This window comes from Poromitra crassiceps, assembly GCF_964638095.1.
Source record: "Poromitra crassiceps genome assembly, chromosome: 5".
In the NCBI taxonomy this organism is placed as follows: Eukaryota; Metazoa; Chordata; class Actinopteri; order Beryciformes; family Melamphaidae; genus Poromitra; species Poromitra crassiceps.
Genome location: NC_139642.1, coordinates 1,632,286 through 1,658,279, shown reverse-complemented (window position 1 = coordinate 1,658,279; position 25,994 = coordinate 1,632,286).

Sequence of the window (25,994 nt, the reverse complement as noted above, 5' to 3'; positions counted from 1 at the left end):
GTTTAAATACTGCAAGCATGTAAAAACGCTACACTATAGCAAGATCAAAGTGAAAATAATGTTCTAAACGCATCAGCTAGAAAAATATAGCCTATTAGATTGGTGAAAGTTTGTCCAGAAAGATATCATTTTCTCTCGCCTGCTGCAGGAAGGATGATGCACATAAATATAGCCTACATTATGTAAAGTCATTGCATAAATGTGTTTTTATTGTAAAACTAAATGTGGAGTAGGGCCAAGTTATTGGAGCGGACATCACAGTATAGCAGATGACAGTAGAAGCTTCCGAAGCGCGTTCCGCTGTCACTTATCTAAATCACGTTAAATCGACAAGGGATATTTATAGCCCCAGTAGGACATATATGTTTCACATAGGGTGGTGTTTTCATTTCGATGTTTTATTTGGTCCAATATTGAAATGTTCTACAATTGGAGGTTGTCTTACCATTACACATTATTTAGATCCTCCCTTAATATAGGTTTTCGGCTCATTTGGTTGCTATTTAGTAGCGAAATGGAGAAGCACAATGCATGTTGGGACAGCTTATTTTTTCTATGGGACTCTGAGCGAGGGAGTCAGAGACAGTCGGTATTGTGCCTGTCAGACTGTGAGGAGAGAGGGAGAGAGTGACACAGAGAAGGGTGACAGAGGAGAGAGCCAGAGGGGAGGGAGAGAGCCAGAGGGAAGCGCTCCGCGCAACTGGCGCACTCTGAATAGGCCTGGTTTTCAAAAGCGCAAAGCGCTAAATGTACGCCAGGTCGGAAGATAGCAGTACGCCGGTATTTAGCGCCGACACGCCCACTTTGGCCCATTCTGGGACTGCGCCACGCCCATTCGGCCTAAAGCGCATTTGGCAGCGTAAAGCCATATTGATATCGTCCCAAAACAGGCACAAGGCACGTTTTTTTGTGTTTAAGGCCCGTTTTAGCGCCGAAGGCTTGTGGGAGAATAGGGCCCCATATCTATGGTGTCATTCAGGCCTGGAGTCCAATCCATCTACTCTCTAGCTGGTTGAGAGCTCTCTCCCTGTCCCCTCGTCTAGAGGTGAGAGGCATAGGTGTAGTGCTAATGTAACGCGGGGGAACGACGTTCCCACACTTCTCCAAGGGGTGTTTTGTGCGTTATTATTTAAGACAGCATGAAGAAGAGTGCGACTGCGATGCATTATTATGGAACCCACCACGGTTCTTCCCAAGGAAGAAAAACAACAAACACCTGAATAATGTCATGGGCAAACTGTAGGAGTGCAGAAACGCCCGTTGAGCCGTGGGTGGCGGCAGTACAAATCAATTGGCAACTTTGATGATATTTCATCTGTGCATTGAAGCCGTGGTCTCCCCCCTGTGCGTAATTGGGCAGCGCCAGCTCACCTGATCCAGCCGCTTTGATCTCTGTTACAGCCCCCGATTCGTACGCTACAAGCTGATATGAACTTATATTGCTACAATTAACGCATTAACAGTGTGTAACAGAATACATTCAGTGTGCAACAGAATAGCCTACATTCTGACTGTGTGTTATGGAGCGCATCTACCAGCGCCCACAACGCCTAAATTGGCCCACAACTGGGCCAATTTAGAGAAAGCGTGTTAAACCAGAATACGGGACTATCTGGAGAAAACAAAACAAATGAACAATCTGAGCTGGCGATGTTCTTTTGTTGTGGAATGCGCCGTGCATGGAGACTTGCACGGCTGCCTTAATCGAATAGAGGTGAGCATTGCTTCTTTGTGAAGAAGGAATGGAAAAGTATCTCAATTTGGCCATACCAGTGATTTTGAGCATATTATGCATCATAATGTATTGTTTTATTTCATGGCCAGATGTGGCCTTTCTTATCTCATATAGTGCAAGTCGAGCTGTTTATGTGCTTTTGTCCCATGCGTGATGCCCTCACAGTGTGACAACCTAGACTTGTCCCCGGACCATACGTTTCACAACGATACAGACACACCCCCGGATACACCCATCTACTTACGGATTCGTTCCCGTTCGCGCCATTATTCAACTCCCTTCCGCATAAGTTCATTCAGTTTTTCTTCTGAGAGGAGGAAGGAGGAAAGACCGAGAGGTGCGTCGCCGCCGGAGCAGCACGCTCAGATGGGACATCAAACAAAAAATCGCTCCATTTTCCTCTCTGCTCGGATGCTCTCCTTTCAGCTGTCTCGCTGTTTACCCAAGCCACTGAAGCCAGCGTCACCCACCCGCAGCAGCAAAACCCGTTCAGGATTCGCGGACTGCATATTGGAGTGACTGACAGACTGGCTTTTTTGCTGGGAGCACATAACCTGTGAAAAGAAAACCTGTAAATGGAATGGATTACTTTTTGTGGTACTATGAACCATTGAACTGACTGGATGGGTCGGGTGTAAATCCTGGACTGGATTACCTGGGTGAACTGAGGGATATGGACCGGAAATGAACTTTTCTCTGAAACTATTTTCTTGCACAATATATATACTGAAACTGAGTTGTTGGGTGTGGTCTGAAATTATTTGAGTGTTTCTGTTTGCATTTAAAGTCCCTGGAAACCAAAATCCACAAAAACGTTCTAACTATGTTATTTAGGGTCTTATGTTAGTAATTGTGTGCCTCCGAAATTATTATACATTACTTTCAACCCAAAGCCTTAAAATCGACACTTTTCTACAAGATTCTACAAAGTACTTCCTCATTGAAGACAGCAGTGCGCGAGGTGCTGAAACGCAGGAGCTTATGACGTCATAAGCTCTATATAACCTTTGTACACGCGCGTTCTTTGCCCCCACAGCGCTGTCTGTCTGTCTCCCTCCCACTCTGTGTGCTGTGTTCGTTCGTTCGTTCTCTCTCTCTCTCTCTCTCTCTCTGGACTAGTGAGAGAGAGAGAGAAAGAGAGAGAACGAACGAACACAGCACACGGTGGGAGGGAGACAGAAGCGCTGTGCACTCGAAGTGGCAGAGCAGAGATTACGCCGGGATTGCACTGGTTGCATTTGCGTTGCGTTGCAGCTGTGCTCTGGTTTTGCTCCGTGCTCTGTGCTGCGCCAACACTAACCGGCTGCGTGCAGAGCACGTCACGGCTCTGCTCCGCCAGACAGCTAGAGTGAGGAGACCCACAGGTTATCATGGTAAAATCGAGCGAGACAATTTGTATGTGGGATAAATACAACGACAAACAGGCAGAAGATCATTGTTCCCAACTGGAGAAGCAGAGGAGGGGTGGGCTTGCTTGGTGTTGTCCTTGTAAAAAGGATGGGTCGTGTCATATATTATTTTGTGGTTTTCCACTTCAATTATGAACTTTTCCGCATACATGTTTGTCCTCTGGCTTGATATTGAATGCTGTAAACACCTCTGCCCTGTTGATTTCATGCCTGGCTCCGCCCAACTTGCTGCGGCTTTGCTCCGTCATCCGTGAAAAATAGAACCCTTGCGTATCTTTTTCGGAGAGCTCCGGATCGTCGGAGCTGGGACGGAGTAGACACGCAACGCAGCGGAGTAGGTGGGAGTTGACACAATGATTAGAGTGGAAACGTATCGGCTCCGATGCCGTACCGCAGCGCAGACGGACCGAACACGGACCTAGTGGAATGTAGGCGTTAGTCTCGTCGGCGGTGTGTAGAAACCTCTCCTCTGCCTGCTGCGGCGCTGCTGTGTGTGTGTGTGTGTGTGCGCGCGTGCAGACAGATAGACAGATAGACAGATGACCGTCAGTACGCTATGCGCGCAGCAACACGCGAACACACACACACACACACACACACACACACACACACAAACCATCTCTCTCTCTCTCTCCCTCTCTGAGGAGAGGAGAGAGGTCTGACTGAGAGAGGGAAATTTCCCTGCTGTAGACGGGACACGCCCACACAGTCCGTGGGAGAAAATACACTCTAAAAAATAATTGATTCTAATTACTTTTGCCAGGACTGTCAAACCTAAATTTATATACTTTGCGACGTTCATCATCGTTCAAATTTGGCTGGTGGCTTATTAACATAGGCTCCTGTGATGTGATGAACTCAAAATGCTAAATAATAAAGAAATATTTCTGGTTTCCAGGGACTTTAATGTTTGCATTTAATGTATTTGTTCTTGCTGGGTTGAACTTTGTTCATTCAATGTGCAGGGTGTACATGTTGTTTTGTGTGCACCTTTGTGAGGTTTGGTAAGACTGAATGACACAACCCTGACTTAACTCTTAACACGTTCACTGCCGTGGACGAGTCAACTCGTCAAGCAGAAACCAACGGTTGACTGCCGTTGACGAGTCAACTCGTCAAAAAAAAAAAGAATTTGACGGTGGGACGTGGATCAAAGCCCCCTACGTCTCCTATAAAAATATGGGAGCCACCGAACGTGTACAACCCATTCCACCAACCCACTAAGTGGCGACAGTGCTCTCCAGACTAGAGAAAGCCGAGCCAAAACTGCAGGGGAAAGCGTGAGGAAACCATTCTCATACTGTAGAATGGTTTGGCGAAAACGCTTTCGCGCTGGCGCACAACGGTGGCGCACAACGGTGGCGCACAACGGTGGGGGGTTCCAAAACAACACACTTTGAAACACGCAGCATAAAGCCCAGAATCGCAAAAGCTTCATCAAAGCTCTCAACCGAAACCCCAAGAAACGAGCGAGCCCCATCCAGACTCGCCCGACGAGGGGCCGCCAGGCAGCAGACAGGCAGCAGAAACTCGCTTGTGACACACCCGCTGCAGAGCCACGGAGGGAGGAGGAGAACACCCACGGAGGGAGGAGTTTGAAGGAGAGGGGGGTGGGGGTGAGGTTATGGAGGAAATTACTGTTCAAAACTATTGTTTAGATGTCTGATGTCTTACTGATGCCAAAAATAAATGGTTAAAGTGACTGTTCTATCAAATTTCACAAAAAGGCATTTATCTCAACTTTAATTTTCAGACGCTGAAACCATGCTGTATTCAACTGCTAATGCCTACATAACTACTAACTCTACAAACTAATGATTGTCTCGACCTAGTTTCAAGATGAAGACCAGTCACGCTGCCTCACGCCACACGTAATCTAGAGACATAGCGACCTCAGCATCACATGTAATCCTAGCGTGACGACAAGTGTGGTAATCCCAGCGTGACGTCGTTAATGTCGTCAGTGCAGTAGTGACGCACTTGCCTAGGTGACGGCGTTAGTGTCGTCAGTGCCGAGGCCATGACATGGCAGTATTTATAGCCACGCCGGGTGCACCACGGTCCTTGTTCCCTGTCCTCTAGCGCTGCACCAAGCTGATCTAATTCCTTCTCTGGAAGCCGCGTTTCACTTCTCAAGCTGCCCATTCCTCCAGATCCTGCTATCAAGCCATCCGCATTCACGAGACCTTCCTCCAGATTCCGCTATCAGCCATCCGCATTAACGAGACCACTCACCGTTTTCTCCTGCATCATGTCGGGCCGCGAAGACGAAGACTTCTCGGCGGATCTCGCCTTGAGATTCGGGAGGGGCGTCTTCTACCAATACCACAAAGCGTTCTCCCACAAGGCCACCCTGAGCATTTCCGAAGCTAACTCCCGGGTAGACTGGTCCATCCTGGACGGTGACCTAATGACGATGCTGGGAGGGGCAGGGCAGGTGATCACGTGCTTCTCCTGCGGCGAAGCAGGGCACACGGCGCCTCTCTGCCCAAAGGCGGCCTTCCAGCCTCCCACCAGCCGCGACGGCGCGACCCGCACGGCTCAGGTCCCCAACGGGTCCGTCTCGAGCCATCAGGTGGGTGTCCCATACTACCCGACAATATGCAGAAATTTCAACGAGAAATCATGTACCTACGCTAACTGTTCGTACCTACACGTGTGCTCCGACTGCAGGGACGCCCACCCCCGCTCCATCTGCCCCCAAAGTTTCCGCCCCCAGAGGCAGGACCCCAACACCAAGAGGGACAAAACGGGCTTTCAACTGCCCTAAAATGCCACCCGTCCACGCCCATCGACGTCCCGGCCCTAGCCCAGGAACTCTCCCAGCACCCCAATCGCGCATTCGTCGATTACTTACTGACCGGCCTTTCTCAGGGTTTCAAGGTCGGCGTAACCACAACCCCTACAACCTCCCTTGTCTCCAGAAATTCGCAATCAGCCCTGAAGGAGCCCGAGATAGTCTCCCAACTGCTCAACAAGGAGGTTTCCAAAGGATTCGTAATCGGCCCTTTTAAGTCCCCCCCCTTCCCGGTGTTCCGGACAAGCCCAATTGGCATCGCCACGCGTAAGTATTCCGGGAAGAAACGGTTGACTTTCGACCTTTCCTCGCCCCGCCACGGTCCCATCCCTAGCATAAATAGCCTCATTCCCCCCGAGCCCTTCTCGCTCTATTACGCCAACATAGATAACGCCATCCACCTCATCAAGCTCGCGGGGCGAGGCGCCTGGCTCTCCAAAGCAGACATCTCAGATGCCTTCAAGGTCATGCCCATCCACCCCTCGCAATGGGCGCTGTTCGGGGTTAAATGGGAGTCCAGGTTTTACTTTGCGGTTAGGCTCACATTCGGTTGCAGGAGCAGCCCTGCCATCTTCAACTCACTGTCAGAAGCGCTATGCTGGATATTGCTAAACAATGTGCGCGTCCCCGCCGTGCTCCACCTCCTAGACGACTTCCTGTTAGTCGACCCTCCGTCAGTGCCCTCGGTCTCCCTAAGCAAGCTGAAGGAACTATTTCGAAGGCTGGGCGTGCCTCTAGCAGAGGAGAAAACTTCCGGCCCCGCAGCAGCACTCGAGTTCCTGGGCATTAACCTCGACTCCGAACTCATGCAGGCCTGTCTCCCCTTTGAGAAGTTGACGCGGATCCGCGAGATAGCCCACTCTCACACGGCAGCGGCCCGGATCTCAAAACGAGAGCTCCTATCCCTTCTCGGCCATCTAAATTTCGCCATGCGCATAATTCCCCAGGGCCGTTCATTCATTTCGAGGTTACTCGATCTGGCATCCTCAGTCCCCGGGCTCCACGACCCGGTTACCCTCGATGAAGGCTGCCGGTCCGATCTCAAGTTCTGGTCCCACCTATTAAATGACTGGAACGGGATCTCCTTTTTCTACGACGACGTCATCTCGTCAGCCGACGATCTAAAAGTTTTCACGGACGCGGCCCCGTACCGGGGTTTTGGGGGGTTCTTCCAAAGGCAGTGGTTCGCCGGGGCATGGCCAAAGCAGTTCGCCGACCTGGATCAGTCCTCCGCTCTGTTCGAGATTTTTCCCATAGTGGTCGCGTGCCACCTGTGGGGACGCTCCTGGGCGAGGAAACGCATAGCCGTCAAATGCGATAATGTGGCGGCAGTGGCCATAGTCAACAAAGGGCGCTCCTCCTCCCCCGACATCATGCCTTTCGTCCGGCGGCTGACTTGGCTCGCGGTCGCCCATAATTTTATCATCGTTGCTCATCACCTCCCCGGGCACTCTAACATCCTTGCTGACCACCTTTCTCATTTTAATTTTCAGGCATTCCGCAACCTCCATCCGGCAGCCGACCCGTCTCCAATGCCGCTTCCCCCGTTCTCGGCTCTCACCCTCTCATGAGCCCGGAGTCAACTCGTCAAAAAAAAAAAGAATTTGACGGTGGGACGTGGATCAAAGCCCCCTACGTCTCCTATAAAAATATGGGAGCCACCGAACGTGTACAACCCATTCCACCAACCCACTAAGTGGCGACAGTGCTCTCCAGACTAGAGAAAGCCGAGCCAAAACTGCAGGGGAAAGCGTGAGGAAACCATTCTCATACTGTAGAATGGTTTGGCGAAAACGCTTTCGCGCTGGCGCACAACGGTGGCGCACAACGGTGGCGCACAACGGTGGGGGGTTCCAAAACAACACACTTTGAAACACGCAGCATAAAGCCCAGAATCGCAAAAGCTTCATCAAAGCTCTCAACCGAAACCCCAAGAAACGAGCGAGCCCCATCCAGACTCGCCCGACGAGGGGCCGCCAGGCAGCAGACAGGCAGCAGAAACTCGCTTGTGACACACCCGCTGCAGAGCCACGGAGGGAGGAGGAGAACACCCACGGAGGGAGGAGTTTGAAGGAGAGGGGGGTGGGGGTGAGGTTATGGAGGAAATTACTGTTCAAAACTATTGTTTAGATGTCTGATGTCTTACTGATGCCAAAAATAAATGGTTAAAGTGACTGTTCTATCAAATTTCACAAAAAGGCATTTATCTCAACTTTAATTTTCAGACGCTGAAACCATGCTGTATTCAACTGCTAATGCCTACATAACTACTAACTCTACAAACTAATGATTGTCTCGACCTAGTTTCAAGATGAAGACCAGTCACGCTGCCTCACGCCACACGTAATCTAGAGACATAGCGACCTCAGCATCACATGTAATCCTAGCGTGACGACAAGTGTGGTAATCCCAGCGTGACGTCGTTAATGTCGTCAGTGCAGTAGTGACGCACTTGCCTAGGTGACGCGTTAGTGTCGTCAGTGCCGAGGCCATGACATGGCAGTATTTATAGCCACGCCGGGTGCACCACGGTCCTTGTTCCCTGTCCTCTAGCGCTGCACCAAGCTGATCTAATTCCTTCTCTGGAAGCCGCGTTTCACTTCTCAAGCTGCCCATTCCTCCAGATCCTGCTATCAAGCCATCCGCATTCACGAGACCTTCCTCCAGATTCCGCTATCAGCCATCCGCATTAACGAGACCACTCACCGTTTTCTCCTGCATCATGTCGGGCCGCGAAGACGAAGACTTCTCGGCGGATCTCGCCTTGAGATTCGGGAGGGGCGTCTTCTACCAATACCACAAAGCGTTCTCCCACAAGGCCACCCTGAGCATTTCCGAAGCTAACTCCCGGGTAGACTGGTCCATCCTGGACGGTGACCTAATGACGATGCTGGGAGGGGCAGGGCAGGTGATCACGTGCTTCTCCTGCGGCGAAGCAGGGCACACGGCGCCTCTCTGCCCAAAGGCGGCCTTCCAGCCTCCCACCAGCCGCGACGGCGCGACCCGCACGGCTCAGGTCCCCAACGGGTCCGTCTCGAGCCATCAGGTGGGTGTCCCATACTACCCGACAATATGCAGAAATTTCAACGAGAAATCATGTACCTACGCTAACTGTTCGTACCTACACGTGTGCTCCGACTGCAGGGACGCCCACCCCCGCTCCATCTGCCCCCAAAGTTTCCGCCCCCAGAGGCAGGACCCCAACACCAAGAGGGACAAAACGGGCTTTCAACTGCCCTAAAATGCCACCCGTCCACGCCCATCGACGTCCCGGCCCTAGCCCAGGAACTCTCCCAGCACCCCAATCGCGCATTCGTCGATTACTTACTGACCGGCCTTTCTCAGGGTTTCAAGGTCGGCGTAACCACAACCCCTACAACCTCCCTTGTCTCCAGAAATTCGCAATCAGCCCTGAAGGAGCCCGAGATAGTCTCCCAACTGCTCAACAAGGAGGTTTCCAAAGGATTCGTAATCGGCCCTTTTAAGTCCCCCCCCTTCCCGGTGTTCCGGACAAGCCCAATTGGCATCGCCACGCGTAAGTATTCCGGGAAGAAACGGTTGACTTTCGACCTTTCCTCGCCCCGCCACGGTCCCATCCCTAGCATAAATAGCCTCATTCCCCCCGAGCCCTTCTCGCTCTATTACGCCAACATAGATAACGCCATCCACCTCATCAAGCTCGCGGGGCGAGGCGCCTGGCTCTCCAAAGCAGACATCTCAGATGCCTTCAAGGTCATGCCCATCCACCCCTCGCAATGGGCGCTGTTCGGGGTTAAATGGGAGTCCAGGTTTTACTTTGCGGTTAGGCTCACATTCGGTTGCAGGAGCAGCCCTGCCATCTTCAACTCACTGTCAGAAGCGCTATGCTGGATATTGCTAAACAATGTGCGCGTCCCCGCCGTGCTCCACCTCCTAGACGACTTCCTGTTAGTCGACCCTCCGTCAGTGCCCTCGGTCTCCCTAAGCAAGCTGAAGGAACTATTTCGAAGGCTGGGCGTGCCTCTAGCAGAGGAGAAAACTTCCGGCCCCGCAGCAGCACTCGAGTTCCTGGGCATTAACCTCGACTCCGAACTCATGCAGGCCTGTCTCCCCTTTGAGAAGTTGACGCGGATCCGCGAGATAGCCCACTCTCACACGGCAGCGGCCCGGATCTCAAAACGAGAGCTCCTATCCCTTCTCGGCCATCTAAATTTCGCCATGCGCATAATTCCCCAGGGCCGTTCATTCATTTCGAGGTTACTCGATCTGGCATCCTCAGTCCCCGGGCTCCACGACCCGGTTACCCTCGATGAAGGCTGCCGGTCCGATCTCAAGTTCTGGTCCCACCTATTAAATGACTGGAACGGGATCTCCTTTTTCTACGACGACGTCATCTCGTCAGCCGACGATCTAAAAGTTTTCACGGACGCGGCCCCGTACCGGGGTTTTGGGGGGTTCTTCCAAAGGCAGTGGTTCGCCGGGGCATGGCCAAAGCAGTTCGCCGACCTGGATCAGTCCTCCGCTCTGTTCGAGATTTTTCCCATAGTGGTCGCGTGCCACCTGTGGGGACGCTCCTGGGCGAGGAAACGCATAGCCGTCAAATGCGATAATGTGGCGGCAGTGGCCATAGTCAACAAAGGGCGCTCCTCCTCCCCCGACATCATGCCTTTCGTCCGGCGGCTGACTTGGCTCGCGGTCGCCCATAATTTTATCATCGTTGCTCATCACCTCCCCGGGCACTCTAACATCCTTGCTGACCACCTTTCTCATTTTAATTTTCAGGCATTCCGCAACCTCCATCCGGCAGCCGACCCGTCTCCAATGCCGCTTCCCCCGTTCTCGGCTCTCACCCTCTCATGAGCCCGGACCCAAGTCCTAGGCCCCCGGCACTCCCTCACGATCCCCGCATCACCCAGCTACTCCACGCCGCTCAGTCCTACATCAGGGGGGCGCTGGCCAGCTCCACAGCCAGAGCCTACGACGGCGCCTGGCGGTCGTTCGCTTTTTTCTGTGCCTCGCTCAATCTCCCCGTTCTCCCAATCCTGATCCCCAACGTATGTGCCTTCATAACGTTCTGCGTATCCGTCCGCCACCTCCGTCCCCCCTACGTCCCCCCTACGTCCGTAGCATGGTGGCGGGGATCCAATTCCACGCCAGGCGCTACGACCCCGAATTTCCCAGTCTATTTTCCGTCCCCGTTATAAAAGCTCTGCTAAAGGGCATCGCCAAAGCCTTCCCGACCGCCCCCCGACTCCAGGCGTCCCATAACTCTCCCCGTGCTACGGCAGCTTCTAGGGCGCACGAGAGACGGCTGTTTCTCTCCCCTGCAAGATTCACTCCTAGAGTGCGTGTTCCTGCTAGCCTTTTATGGGTTCCTCCGCGTCGGCGAGTTCACATGCCCGGCGTCGTTCGACCCCTCCCGGGACGTGACCCGGTCCGACCTAAGCTTTCACCCCGATCATTATAGTCTCTCCCTTAAGCACACCAAGGCGGGCAGAGCCTGCTCCATTATCGTTGCCCGCAACGATTCCCCCTTCTGCCCCTTTGCCTCCATGGCCCGCTACATAGAGATTCGACCCCAAACCGGCCCATCCGCCCCCCTGTTCCTCATCTCGCCCCACCATCTCATGACAAGAGCCTGGTTCACTCTTCACCTCAAGCGGATCCTCCAGATGTGCGACCTCCCAGCGGAGCACTATTCCGGCCACTCCTTCAGGATCGTCGCGGCCACATCAGCCGCCGCGCAAGGGGTGTCCTCCGCCTCCCTGCAACAGATGGGCCGCTGGTCCTCGTCAGCCCACGCGGCCTACATCCGACCAGAGCAGGCCACCATATTGTCTGCCCAAAGATCTCTCCTCCCCTAGGCGTCACATGGTAAGCATGGCATCCATTCCTGCATTCCCCGCAATAGCCGTTACTTCGCATTTCATTGGTGGTGGACTCCCCGAATCGGTGTCGATCTAATCGATTAAGCGTTCTAGGTGTCGAGCAGCCTGCAAGTGTTCGGCTTTGAACAGCCCGCAACAAATCACTAATTCCGACCACGGTAGACTACTCGAAGTGTTCAAGGTGCCGAGCAGCCTGCAAGTGTTCTAGGTGTCGAGCAGCCTGTAGCCACACCACTAATCCAGACCCCAGCAGACTACTCAAAGTGTTCTACGTGTCGAACAGCCTGTGAATGTTCGATCTAATTGATTAAGCGTTCTAGGTGTCGAGCAGCCTGCAAGTGTTCGGCGTCGAACAGCCCGCAACAAATCACTAATTTCGACCACGGTAGACTACTCAAAGTGTTCTAGGTGCCGAGCAGCCTGCAAGTGTTCTAGGTGCCGAGCAGCCTGTAGTCACACCACTAATCCAGACCCCAGCAGACTACTCAAAGTGTTCTACGTGTGGAGCAGCCTGTGAATGTTCTAGGTGCCGAGCAGCCTGCAAGTGTTCCGGGTGTCGAGCAGCCCGTAGTCTCCCCACTAATTCAGACCCCAGTGGACTACTCAAAGTGTTCTAGGTGTCGAGCAGCCTGCAAGTGTTCCAGGTGTCGAGCAGCCCGTAGTCAGGGGGGGGGCTCAATTCAAATCTCAAAACCGAGGAGGCTCGATTCAAATCTCAACGCTGAGGCAGCATCACCGATTCAGACCTCAGTAGACGACTCGAAATGTTCTAGGTGTCGAGCAGCCTGCAAGTGTTCTAGGTGTCGAGCAGCCTGTAGTCTCATAACTAATTCGGCAAGACCTCAGTAGACGACTCGAAGTGTTCCAGGTGTCGAGCAGCCTGCAAGTGCTCTAGGTGTCAAGCAGCCTGTAGTCACATAACTAATTCAGCAAGACCTCAGTAGACGACTCGAAGTGTTCTAGGTGTCGAGCAGCCTGCAAGTGTTCCAGGTGTCGAGCAGCCTGTAGTCACATAACTAATTCAGCATGACTAATTCAGACCTCAGCAGACTACTCGAAGTGTTCTAGGTGTGCAGTTTGGGGGGGGGTTCAAGCCAACCGGTCGGCGACAAGCGTCGCCTTCCGCCTAGCCAACCGGTCGGCGACAAGCGTCGCCTTCCGCCCAGCGCCCGCTGTATCGGCGACAAGCGTCGCCTTCCGCCCAGCCAACCGGTCGGCGACAAGCGTCGCCTTCCGCCCAGCCAACCGGTCGGCGACAAGCGTCGCCTTCCGCCCAGCGCCCGCTGTATCGGCGACAAGCGTCGCCCTCCGCCCAGCCAACCGGTCGGCGACAAGCGTCGCCTTCCGCCCAGCGCCCGCTGTATCGCGAGGCGAGCAGACCGGTTGGCCTTTCAGGTTTCTCGCCCAGCCAACCGGTCGGCGACAAGCGTCGCCTTCCGCCCAGCGCCCGCTGTATCGGCGACAAGCGTCGCCTTCCGCCCAGCCAACCGGTCGGCGACAAGCGTCGCCTTCCGCCCAGCCAACCGGTCGGCGACAAGCGTCGCCTTCCGCCCAGCGCCCGCTGTATCGCCGACAAGCGTCGCTGTAGAAACGGTCCATAATGGCCCACCGTCAGGCCTGTTCTTGGGGCAGTCGATGCCTACCAGCCGGCGCGCCAACGACGTAATGATGATGACATCATCAACGATGACAATGATGTCATAGCATAGAGTTCACCTGTGAGGTCATCGGCGATGTCAGACATAACACCGATGATGTCATAGTTCCCTCGAACGTTGTGACATCACCAATGACGTGATGTCATACACCGGAATGCGACCATATAAACAAAGTGTTCCGTGACGCTACACCACATCCGAGAGATTCCTGCTTGATTCCTTCGAGATTCCTTCGACTTCCATACTTCTTCAGGTATTCTTACTCCCTAATAATGTCAACCATTAGCACAATCAAATCCGGACCCGAACTGAACCCCTGCTGTCTTACAACCAGCCAGGCCCTGGTGACCGACTGCCTTACACCCAGACCGGTCAACGGTGGTAATTCAACCGCGTCCCAGGACCGACATCTCGGTCCCTATCTCCATCTCCGTGATTCTGATCGATCACAGCCCGTGAGCCTTCATACACGATCCAGCACACTTCACGAGGCAAGCCCAGAAGCTTTGCCCCCAGCAAGCCAACAAGCTTCGCTACAGTCGCCTTCCGCCCAGCCAACCGGTCGGCGACAAGCGTCGCCTTCCGCCCAGCGCCCGCTGTATCGCGAGGCGAGCAGACCGGTTGGCCTTTCAGGTTTCTCTCTTTTGGGGGGTTCTCCGAGCAGATGCCCTCCCGCCTCAAGAAGAGAGGCATCCTGCCTCGGAGTCACTACGCCAAATAATCAGTTGCCATGCTGCCACGCCATCAGAATTAATGCCATACCGCTTCAGGCCATGAATCCTATCGCCATGCCATACTTTAATAAAGCTTGCTGATTAACCTTACCCTCTGGTCTCTCATGATTGAAATGATGGTCTCGACCTAGTTTCAAGATGAAGACCAGTCATGCTGCCTCACGCCACACGTAATCTAGAGACATAGCGACCTCAGCATCACATGTAATCCTAGCGTGACGACAAGTGCGGTAATCCCAGCGTGACGTCGTTAATGTCGTCAGTGCAGTAGTGACGCACTTGCCTAGGTGACGGCGTTAGTGTCGTCAGTGCCGAGGCCATGACGTGGCAGTATTTATAGCCACGGCGGGCGCACCACGGTCCTTGTTCCCTGTCCTCTAGCGCTGCACCAAGCTGATCTAATTCCTTCTCTGGAAGCCGCGTTTCATCCCACCCACCTCCCCAGTCCACCACCAATGTACTGACTCCCGAAGAATCCCCGCCATCAGAATTAATGCCATACCGCTTCAGGCCATGAATCCTATCGCCATGCCATACTTTAATAAAGCTTGCTGATTAACCTTACCCTCTGGTCTCTCATGATTGAAACTCTTTTAGACAGAGAAAGCACACATTCTATTAGTTCTTTTGAGATATTTTGTGTTCACAAAGTCCTAGAAGAAAATAATCCTCGGCTCTTGAAAGATGAGCCAGAATCCTCAAAAAAAACCTTGGCAGAAGCTACCTACAGTAAAAAAAAAACTGTTGGCAGTGAATGTGTTAAATGCTAGGAGAGAGACCTGGCTGGCACCCCTAACAAAATAATAAAGAAGGAAGGATAAGTCAAAGTCAAACCGTCACAACGCTGCCTATGATTTTGACACTGAACATTTGTTTCACAAGCGAAAATAATTTTGTTCGGGCCCGTTCATGAAATCGCCGGGCTGGGCGCAGTGTTTGTGATGTGGGAGATCCACTGACACTGACACTGGCTCGTCTGTTTAAAGGTACCTGGCTGTGATGGGACATGATGGTGACTGCAGGACGCGTGCACGTTCAGGATGGTGCAGTGATCTATGCTCCAACTAAGGTATCTACCAAGTGATGTTTGACTGCATTTAATACATTTAATTAGGAATAGGGATGTACTGTACGATATGGACCCGATAAATTATCAGCAGATATGGGACATTTTACCTTATTGTTTTTTATTCCGATAATTAAATCTTTGCCGATAATATGAAGCCAACTTTGCTTTGTTTTGGCTTGGCAACGCTGCATGTTGTTGTCGCGCACTCAACATCAAAACAGCTCCGCCTGCTGCCTGGGCCGTAGCAGTGTAAAGTAGAGACTAGAGGCAAACATTTCAACATTGATCACAGGTCGACTCAACGTTCGATCTGATAGGCTGATATGAAAGTTTATCTGACGTCGTTCTCTGATCAACCGTCATTTCAACGCCTCATATACTAGTCTATCTATGTCTATCCACATGGTCACCACAACGAGGATATTCAGCTATTCTGCCTGGTTTATACACACAGTGTGCATTCAGCAGCGTTATACATCATATGCCCTGGTTTAAAAAAAATAGTGCTACATTCAAATTGAATGTAGCACCTTTTTTTATCCCATTTTTATCCCCCATTAGTGCTCATTTTAATTTATTTATCTTGGTTGCTGCTCCACTCTCTGCCGATCTGGGGAGAGCCGAAACTGGCTCCATGCTTCCTCCGAGACATGGGCAGTAGCCAGCTGCTTCTTTTCACCTGACAGGGGAAGCTTCACCGGTAGGACATAGCACGTGGGAGGATCATGCTATTCCAACCAGTTCCCCTCCCTCCGAACAGGTGTCCCTAACGACCAGAGGAGGCACCAGATCAGTGACCAGGATATTGCATGTTTTGGTGAGGGGTTCCTATATGAAGGAAACCCCCAGGGGGCACGGGGAGAACATGCAAACTCCACACAGAAAGGCCCTTTTGACGACCCCACCCGGGCGATGGGCACTGGAGGACATGCGGACGGGCACGCACTCCTTCAGCACTCACAGCGTCCCAGGTGGGAATCGAACTCAGGACCTTCTAGCTGTGAGGCAACAGCGCTTACCATTGCACCACCGTGCCCCTAAACATTTTGAATGACTGAGATAGCTCTCTTAGATCAAAAGCTAGGACTATTTTCATCTGTTGGGTGTCTAAAAGTAAAACGTGGGAAAAATGGCTTTAAACATTCCACAAAATTCCATTTTCTACAGTGGCATTCCACCAAAACAATAACAATAAATACAGTGGAATCCGCTTACAGTGAATCATTCTGATACAAATGCTGTTTAAATAATTTACTTATAGTGATCAATACTCCACTTACAGGGATCATTTTGGGCCTTGTCACAAGTGTGAACAATGGAAAAAATGTTTAAAGCTACAGTATTTTTATTATTTTTGGGGCCGGTGTGCAGAATGCACAGCAGGGCCCTTACATTCCACTCTGTCGCCCAGACCATTTTAGCACGGATGCAGGCGTTGTAATGTCTTTCCGCTTTCCAGTCCGGTAGGTGGCGGTAATGCACCTCTGGCTAATATTGTGGCTAGCTCGTTCAGAGAGTTCCACAAGAGCCGGTCGTCGGACATTTCACCGTCTGGTGCCTCTCTCGGTCCGACTAGGAATTTATTGATTCGATTTTTGAGGAGTTGACATGTATCGTCTTTTTTGTCCTAATGTAAAGCAACTGTGAATGTGAATAATCGTTTGCTCCTCGGACTAGGGCTGTCCCGGCGAGTCGACGTAATCGATGACGTCGACGCACGCTACGTGCCTCGACGCGCCCCAATCATCACAAAATAAAAATAGTGTAGCTCATGTTAGCGGCTAACTGTTACTTGTCGTTACTTTACATGGCAGTATAATGCCACTAAATGACCAAATTGATTTAACTTTTAACCATTTCGATTTCCACTTTCCATACGGACCGCCAGCATTGGTTAGTTGTTAACGTTGTGACAATTTATAACGTTTATAACGTACTCCGACTGGTTTGCGGTGTTGCGCAATAGCCCCAACCCCTGGCTGTATTCAGACTGATCGTATAAACCGGAAGCTGGAGCACGTTATAAACATTATAAATATAGTCACGTTATAAACTAACCAATGCTGGCGATCCGTATGGAAAGTGGAAATCGAGATGGTTAAAAGTCAAATCAATTTGGTCATTCGGTGGCGTTTTACTGCCATGTAAAGTAACGACAAGTAACAGTTAGCCGCTAACATATTAGCCACATTACCCATCAGCGGAGCGTCATTTGACATCAGCACACTCTTCCAAACATGTCGCGTGCCTCATTCCAGTCGATTCCACGATTTCAGATGGACAAGCCCGTCTTTATTGTCACACGATTACACATCAACACATGCACGGACGGCCACAAACACACACATGCTTCCAGTGCGCATTCCCATCCTTTCACATGGACCCATGTTGGGTGTGGATGCTACTAACAGTCTTGTGTCTGGATGATGTGTGACCATCTTACTGTACATGGAGCATTTTGTCTTTCTCCAAAATTAAGAGCACTGTTACTGAAAATTGCACACCATTGTACTGTAAGATGATGATTTTATGTTGGACTGCTGCTAAACTCAGTTGACATTGCACAAGGTTTTTGGTATTCCTCCTGAAAGTGACTTGAATTTAATTTATTCTACTATTTTATTTTGAATTGCACTATATTCATTTTATTTGAGGACAAGCTCTTGCTTTAATTTTATTTGATAGATTTAATGTTGGACTGTTAAAGATAATGAGATGGTTAAATAATATAGACATCAGCAGGTGGTGGTGGAGGTGAGTCAGAAAATATTAGTGTTTTACCTATATGGCTACATCTGGGCAAGAGCAGTGCCACTCACTCAAATGAGTAAATTTGAGTAGCAAATTGATGGTTAAGACTGAAAAACAGTCTAATCTTAATGTAAATGGTCCTCTAATCTGGTTTCAAGGGGCCAACATTTTAGACTGAACACAAATGACTCAATACACCTTGGCAGAGTTCTGCACTTTACTGAGCACACCGGCCCTATGCCAGGTTTCGACCTGGCCTTGTTAACTTAAAAACTGCCAAAAATGAGCCAACGAGATACGGCAGCGATACTCGGTGCATGTCTGTCTGTATATCAAGGGATCACGGCATCTCTGTCTGCCTGTCAGTCTGTGGAAAGATGGCCGCGTCTCTGTCTATGCGAGACTGCTGTGTTTGAAACAGCTGGAGGCCTAACTTACTGTATGTATTTTTAAAGTCAATAACATTCATTAGGCTAAATAATGGAGCTGCCAGTTTCATTACCTTATATGTACTGTATTCATGTAATAAATATACAAATGTCAATTGGTAATCTACACGAGAAAAAAAGAAAAAGAAAAGAAATCGGTTATAATGATCATCCGCTTATAGTGATCAATTTGACCCATCCCAAGGTGATCACTATAAGAGGAGTGCACTGTATTCTTCTTTTGGTTTTATGAAAACAATTATTCACCATGATGAACTACAGAGATTAAAGTAACCAGAATAAGGATGGGCATTTGTCTGTCTGTCTGTTGCCGTGGCCCCTACACACAACAAACAGCACTGTCCATGGTGCTGAAACAGCTCCTACATTATGCAAGTTACTATGATAAAAAGTGCACACACATAGTTTTTTTTTCAGGAGAAATGAATGATTGCGAGTCCAGGACACAGTAAAATCATTGTCAAAACTTTATTTAAAAGGACACACAAAAAAAGACGTGTAAACGGTTATAGATTTTTCTAAACGGATATGATTTAATATCCGTGTACACGCATCCCTACTGCCCAGTGCCTACATAAAATGGGTGTCCTCTCAATCCGCATACAGTTGCTGTATGCAGATTGAGAGGACACATTGCATTTACACTTGTGTTCAATGTGTACACAATGCATCCCTGACCACCTCCGGAGGTGGTTTGGCAGATCAGATTGCAATCGGTCTTCAATGTGTCTTGGAGGCGTTTACACCTGTACTTTCAAGTGGTCAAGCACAATCTGATTGCAATCTGATGGCAGAAAACACATGTTATTGCCAGGTGTAAATGGCCTCAATAACTCATTACCTCATAACATGGATCCGTTCACAATAATGCAGGTCCAATGAGGATGAATGAGCCCGATTTGAACCTATGTGACAATATGAACATCTGAGCAACTGCAGACATTTAACCTCAATGTACGATACAGTACAATCATTTGAAAGATTTCAAACTGCACTTTTATCATCTGTAGAAAACTGAAAAATGACCTTGGCCTACTTGTTACCCAAAACACCAGTCCTTATCACAAATTACTTCAGCCCATTTTTAATGTCTGATTGCCCACCATGTTGAAAGTAAGGGAAAGGTGTTTGTGATGGTTTGTCATTTGAGAGGATGAAATGAAATATAAACACCCATTATATTTCTGGATGACTAATTATCACATGGCACTTGGTCACCAAAGCCCTGATCAAACATAAGCCTCAATTGTCAACCTCATTTCTTTGGCACTTTGACTTAAGTGTTGATTTATTTTGCAGAGTGGACGCTACAAGCTGTGGGCAGCAAGGCAGCTAGTCAAGTCTGATGGTAAGGCCTTTTCAACAACTCATTACCTCTTACATCTAACCTGGTCAGATGGATCCCTTCACAATAAAGCAGTTGGAATGATGAGTATTGTCGTGCTTTGAACCAATATGATGAGATGAAGATCTGAGCAACTGCATACATTCAACCTAGACAATGTTGCATTATAGTATAATTTGAATCCAAACATATTAATCCAAACACTAATCCTTAAACTTGCTAAGAGTGAAATGAGAGCGTGTCAATGTTGCAGCCAGAGATTCGAGGCGGACACTGGATTTGAGTTTCGTCCCAAGGGGGCTTTTATTACTTCAGTACTGGCAATAAAATTAACACAAACAGCGTCTATCCTTCCCCGTTACTCCTCTGCTGCTCGACCACTGCTGCTGCCTGTTGCTACAGCCAGCATTCTACTGCTTCACACCGGAAAAACAACTCTTCTTCTCCCGTATCTCGTTTACCAGTTATCACTTGCTCACAGGTGCCGCCTTGTGGCGTAAATCCTGTAGTGCATTATCAACCACAATATATACTGAATGTTTGTTAGTGCTGTAACTAAATAAAATTTGGTCCCCCAAGGTAAATATAACATAACAATGAACATAAACATCTAAACATCTTCTTCATATCTGTCATCCTGTCACACTCTCCCCCAATTCAAAAATGGCGTCCCGACATTTTAATTATACCTCCCAGCCCCAAACGTGGATACATGGACAGTAATGAAATTGAATTGGACATGTCAATAAGCTAACATTTAGGTTATAAACCTGTTATGAGATACTCAGACTACCGTGCACTGCAGCCATAAATACTCCTGATTTTATCAGTGTATGTGCCCAAATACTTACATCATAAATGCATATTAGTAAACCATGAATCAATACACTTGGATGGGTTATCTCTTCTCATTTTTTTTCATTACCATTCTGAAACCCAATCCACACAAAACACACAAGATCGGCCAACAGTCTCTGTGTTCCTTATTACCAAATCAACATAAGGCACAAGGTATAATCCCAAAGAGGCAAAGAGTGTTTTTTTCTTTTTTTTCCCATGCTAAATCTTTTTTTCCCTTTTCCCCACAGTCCATTACCAGGGCCGCCAGTAGCCACCGACAGCTATCTCTCTGGTATAAACCGTTCTCTCTGTGAAACTTGGCTGGCCAAGTCTGTCATAGGTGAGAGTCTGGGGTTGTCGCCTCGGTCTCCTCGGATAGAGTCCGTCTCGCCCTATCTCCTCAACGACTTCATCCTCTGAGCTGTCCACCTCACGGACCTCCTGTCCCTCCTCAGCAATAAGAGGCTCGCTCTGTGCTGGCTCAGAACTTTCACTCTCCGGATAGAACTCTGGGGCTGTGGCGTTAAGTCCAGATGAGTGTGGTTCAACTGAAGGCCAGGTGAATGTCACTGCCGGGAAGTCATCATCTGATTCCTCCTCAGAATCTGTGTGTTGTGTGTGTCTTGTCACAGGTGTTTGTCTGTTTTTGTTACCGCTTCCGCTCTTCGCCCGTTTTGTGATGAGAGTCTCATTTTTATCATCAGTGAGTGGTATGGTCAGCATGTGGCATGGTAGCAGCATGTTTCTGTGAATGATTCTTGTCCTGCCTTTGCCACGCTCTGGCTCCACCTCAAACACTGGACTGTCCTCACCTTTCTGACTTTTGATGACATAAATGTTATCCTCCCAGTAGGAGCGTATTTTCCCTGGTCCTCCTCTCTCAGCCACATTTCTCACCAGGACACGGCTGCCCACTTGCAGTGTAGGACCATACACTTTCTTGTCATATTGTCTCTTTCCTCTATCAGCTGACTTGGAAGCATTTCTGGAGGCGATGTCGTATGCCTCAACCATCCTCTTTCGCCACCTCTCCACATATTCCTGATAAGACCCGGGACAGCCCTGAGGTTCAATGCCAAACAGCAAGTCCACTGGCAGTCTGGGTGGCCTGCCAAAAAGTAGAAAGAATGGAGAGTAGCCCGTGGACTCGTTAGTTGTGCAGTTATAGGCGTGTATGACCTTGGGGAGGTGGTTTTTCCAGTCACTTTTCTGCTCTTCAGTGAGTGTTCTTAACATTGAGAGAAGAGTCCTGTTAAATCTCTCTGTCTGTCCATTCCCTTGAGGGTGATATGGACTAGTATGAGACCCCTGGACACCAGAGAGTGATTTCAGATGGTGCAGCAGCTTGTTTTGGAATTCTCCCCCCAAGTCATGGTGCAGTTTTTCTGGGAAACCAAACTTGAGACAGAAATCATTGAACAGTTTATCTGCCACCGTTTTTGCTGACTTGTTAGTGGTGGCATACGCTTGGGCAAAGCGAGTGTAGTGGTCCACTATAACCAATATGTATTCATAACCACCTCTACATTCTTCGAGATGCAAGAAGTCGACTGATACCAGCTGAAATGGGTGAGTGGTTTCAATACTCAACATGGGTGCCCGTGCTTCTCTGTTTGGTTTCTTTTTCTTGAGACACTCACATATATTTGTCACGAAGTGTTCTATGTCTCTTTGCATCTTGGGCCAGAAGAAACGGTCCCTTACTAAATTCACTGTCCTTTCAGAGCCCAAATGTCCCATTTTCTTATGCAGCTCATTTAAAATGAGTGGGCGGTACACGTCTGGGAGCACGAGCTGGCTTTTTGTTCGAGTCTTCCGATGCATGGTCCCATCTGTCCTGATTTCTAAGCGACCCCACTCCCTGGCTAGGGCGGTAAACTCAAGACCCTCATCCTTAAGCTCTTGTGCAGTAGGCCTCTTATTTCTCATTTTGTAGTCATACATTTTGCCTATCACAGGATCTTGTTGTTGAGCTGTTTTAATCTTGCCCCTGGATATTGGTTGAACTGTGTTAAGCAGGTTCTCAATTTCTATTGGTTCCTGAAGAGCATTAAAAGAAACAGAACTAAAGAGTGGGCTATGTTCTTGTTGTTGTACTAGAATGCCCTGTTCTGTCGCCCTGACTGCTTCCTGACAGACTGACTGTGTGCACTGGCTTATGTAGTTCTCAAACTCAATTGGCATTCTTGATAAGCAGTCTGCATCTGCATTCGCTTTGCCTGGCCTGTATTTTATTGTGAAATTAAAATCTGCTAATTCAGCTACCCACCTCTGTCCTACAGCATTTAACTTGGCTGTTGTCAATATATACGTGAGCGGGTTATTATCGGTGTATACGACAAAATAAGGGGCATGGAAGAGATAGTCTCTAAAACGCTCGCAGATAGCCCACTTAAGAGCCAGAAACTCTAGCTTACCAGAGTGCAGGTTGTAATTTCTCTCTTGGGGGGTGAGCGTTCTGGACCCATAGGCTATTACCTTCAGCTTGCCCTGGCTGCGCTGGTATAGCACGGCCCCCAGTCCTGCTTGAGAAGCGTCAGTGTGCAGGACAAACGGTTCATTTAGGTCTGGATAGCCTAGGATGGGAGGGTTGGAGAGTTTATCTACTAGATGGCTCAGGACCTGGTGATGACTGTCAGTCCATGTGACTGGTGTGGTTGAGGGCAACTGTCCTTGTTTTCCTTTCTTTGTTTTTCTCTTTTTAGATCCTCTGGGGCTTCGAGACGGACTGGAGTCAGTGGGTGGGGCTGCTATCAGTTCATACAAGGGCTTCGCTAAAGAAGAAAAGTCTTTAATATATGCTCTGTAGTAGGACAGGAAACCTAAAATCTGCCTGACTTCCCCCACTGTGCTAGGATGTCTTTCTTTTAGTGCCTGTACGGGGGCTACCTCCGCTGGGTCCATACTGTGACCCTCTTCAGACACTACCCTCCCCAAAAATCTAATTTTGGCCTTAAACAGTCCACATTTCTTTGGCATGAGCTTTACCCCATGTCGCTGATATCGTTGCAAGACTGTTTTTACGTGGTCTACATGGTCTTTGAAGGATTTACTGTGAACTAAATTATCATCAAGGTAAGGCAGGCAAATGTCATCACGCAAACCCCACAAACACTCCTCCATACTCCTTTGAAATTCAGCCGGCGCTGAACTCAGGCCGAACGGGATCCTCACCCATTGGTATAAACCCCAAGGCGTGATGAAGGCGGTGAGAGGCTGACTTTCCTCATCTACAAAGCCTTGGTGGTATGCCTTGCCTTGATCTAATACAGAAAACCATGAGCTCCCACAGAGACTGTCCAACATGTCTTGTATCCTCGGGATAGGGTGTCTATCAGGCACTGACTTCCGATTTAGCTCACGGTAGTTGACACAGAGTCTCAGATCACCAGATTTTTTTCTTACACACACTATGGCCCAATCCCAATTCCTATCTTAACCCTCAATCTTAACCCTCAGTCTCAAAAATGCGCACTCCCGCGAAGTGCTAGTGCTGTCCCGATTCTCAGTGTGTTAAATTAAGGGTCGAGTTTGAACTGCAGTCAAGCCAGCCCTCACGTCGGAAAGCACGGTCATTCTAGCCCCCACTTGTTTTGTGGTGCGTAGCATTACACGTAGGCTGTATCTTGATAAAAACAACTCAACAACGACATTACCACCGAGAATTATGGCATTTCATAACAACGTTAACAATGTTATAATATAATAATAATAATATGGCTTGACCAGCACGGCTACTGACTATCGATAGTTAGCAACAACAAATGTGTTAGGCTCCAAAACGGAAATCCATAAAATGACATTTAAACTAAGATAATATAATGGTTATCGTAATTTCTACATCTATATTATCAAGGAAATATTTGTAGGGATGCTTTTTTCCTCTCCTTTTGAATTGACAGACTGGACGGAGCTTTGGCATACTGCTGCCCCCCACAGTCTGAAGACGTATCTGCCTTTAAGGGCTGTCCCATTTTAAAGTCGCAAGATAGCCCTTAACACTTAGTTTTGAGGGCTACTAAGATTGAGGGTTGAGCTTGAGGGTTAAGATTGAGGGTTAAGAAAAGAATTGGGATTGGGCCTATGGGTGACGAGTAAGATGACTTTGATTTTGTAATCCAGCCCCTGTTGATCAAATCCTGCAAATACTCCTTTACCTCCTGATGTAACGGCTTGGGCACACTGATATACGTTTTTTGGACTGGTGTCTGGTCATTCAGGGTGATGTGCATTCGGAGCGAAGGTATACAACCTACATCATTATCATCTCGACTAAAGGCTTTACATTCCTCCCTAAGCATGTCTCTTACTAGGGCCTGCTGCTCACTAGTTAAGTGATCTAATGCTACAGGGGGATCCCAAGCTTCACTACAGTCTGTGGTGGGACATGTTATGTCTGAACCGTCTGTGTCTATTTGTGTCGTTTTGTCGGGGCGTATTTGTGGTTGTCCTTGTGTCACGGGTTCGACTGCTGCTGGGTACACAGCTTTAACGCTCTCTATGAGGCCATTTACACCTGGCATTAACATGCGTTTTTGGTGATCAGATTGCAATCAGATTGTATTTTATCACTTGAAAGTACAGGTGTAAACACCCCCAAAACGCATTAAGGAAGGATTGCAATCTGATCGGCCAAACCACGTCCGGAGGTGGTCAGGGACGCATTATGACAACATTTAACACAAGTGTAAATGCAATGCGTCCTCTCAAAACGCATTCAGCAACTACCATACGGAAATACATAATCTTCGGAAGTCGGTGACGGCGCGCACACCTGAACGCAATTCCCCGGCAGCACCGCACCGGTGTGTGCCCTCATCTCACCGCTGTGCCAAATGCGCACACACACAGGCGGCCTGTCACCATGGACCGGCTAAAAATTCTCTATCTCCCCCCCGCTCCGCTTTTGCACAACACTCGTCTTTCTGCTAGGTAGCGTTGCTTCAAAGTTTTCCACTTGCTGCGGAGGTTTTGCCACGGCGTATCGAAGCTTACTTACTGGACTTATTTTCCGCTGCTTTTCCAAAGGAGAAGATGGGTCACATGACGTGCAAATGCGGAAAATGTGTTTCCATTACACTTTTGCGATAAACTGCTATATCGACACGTCTGGAAAAACCATCTCATGAGAGCGCAAAAGCTTTTTGCGATATTTGGGAGGTTTTTCGAAATTTACGTGTTTCCATTACCCGATTTTTATTGCAATATTTAGATTTTGCGCATTTCTGAGGGTAATGGAAACACAGCTACTGTCAGCGAAAAATTAAACACCTGAAACTGGCTTACAGACAGGCCAAGGACAAGAACAAGAAAAGTGGCAGGGGCAGGCCAACGTGTCCT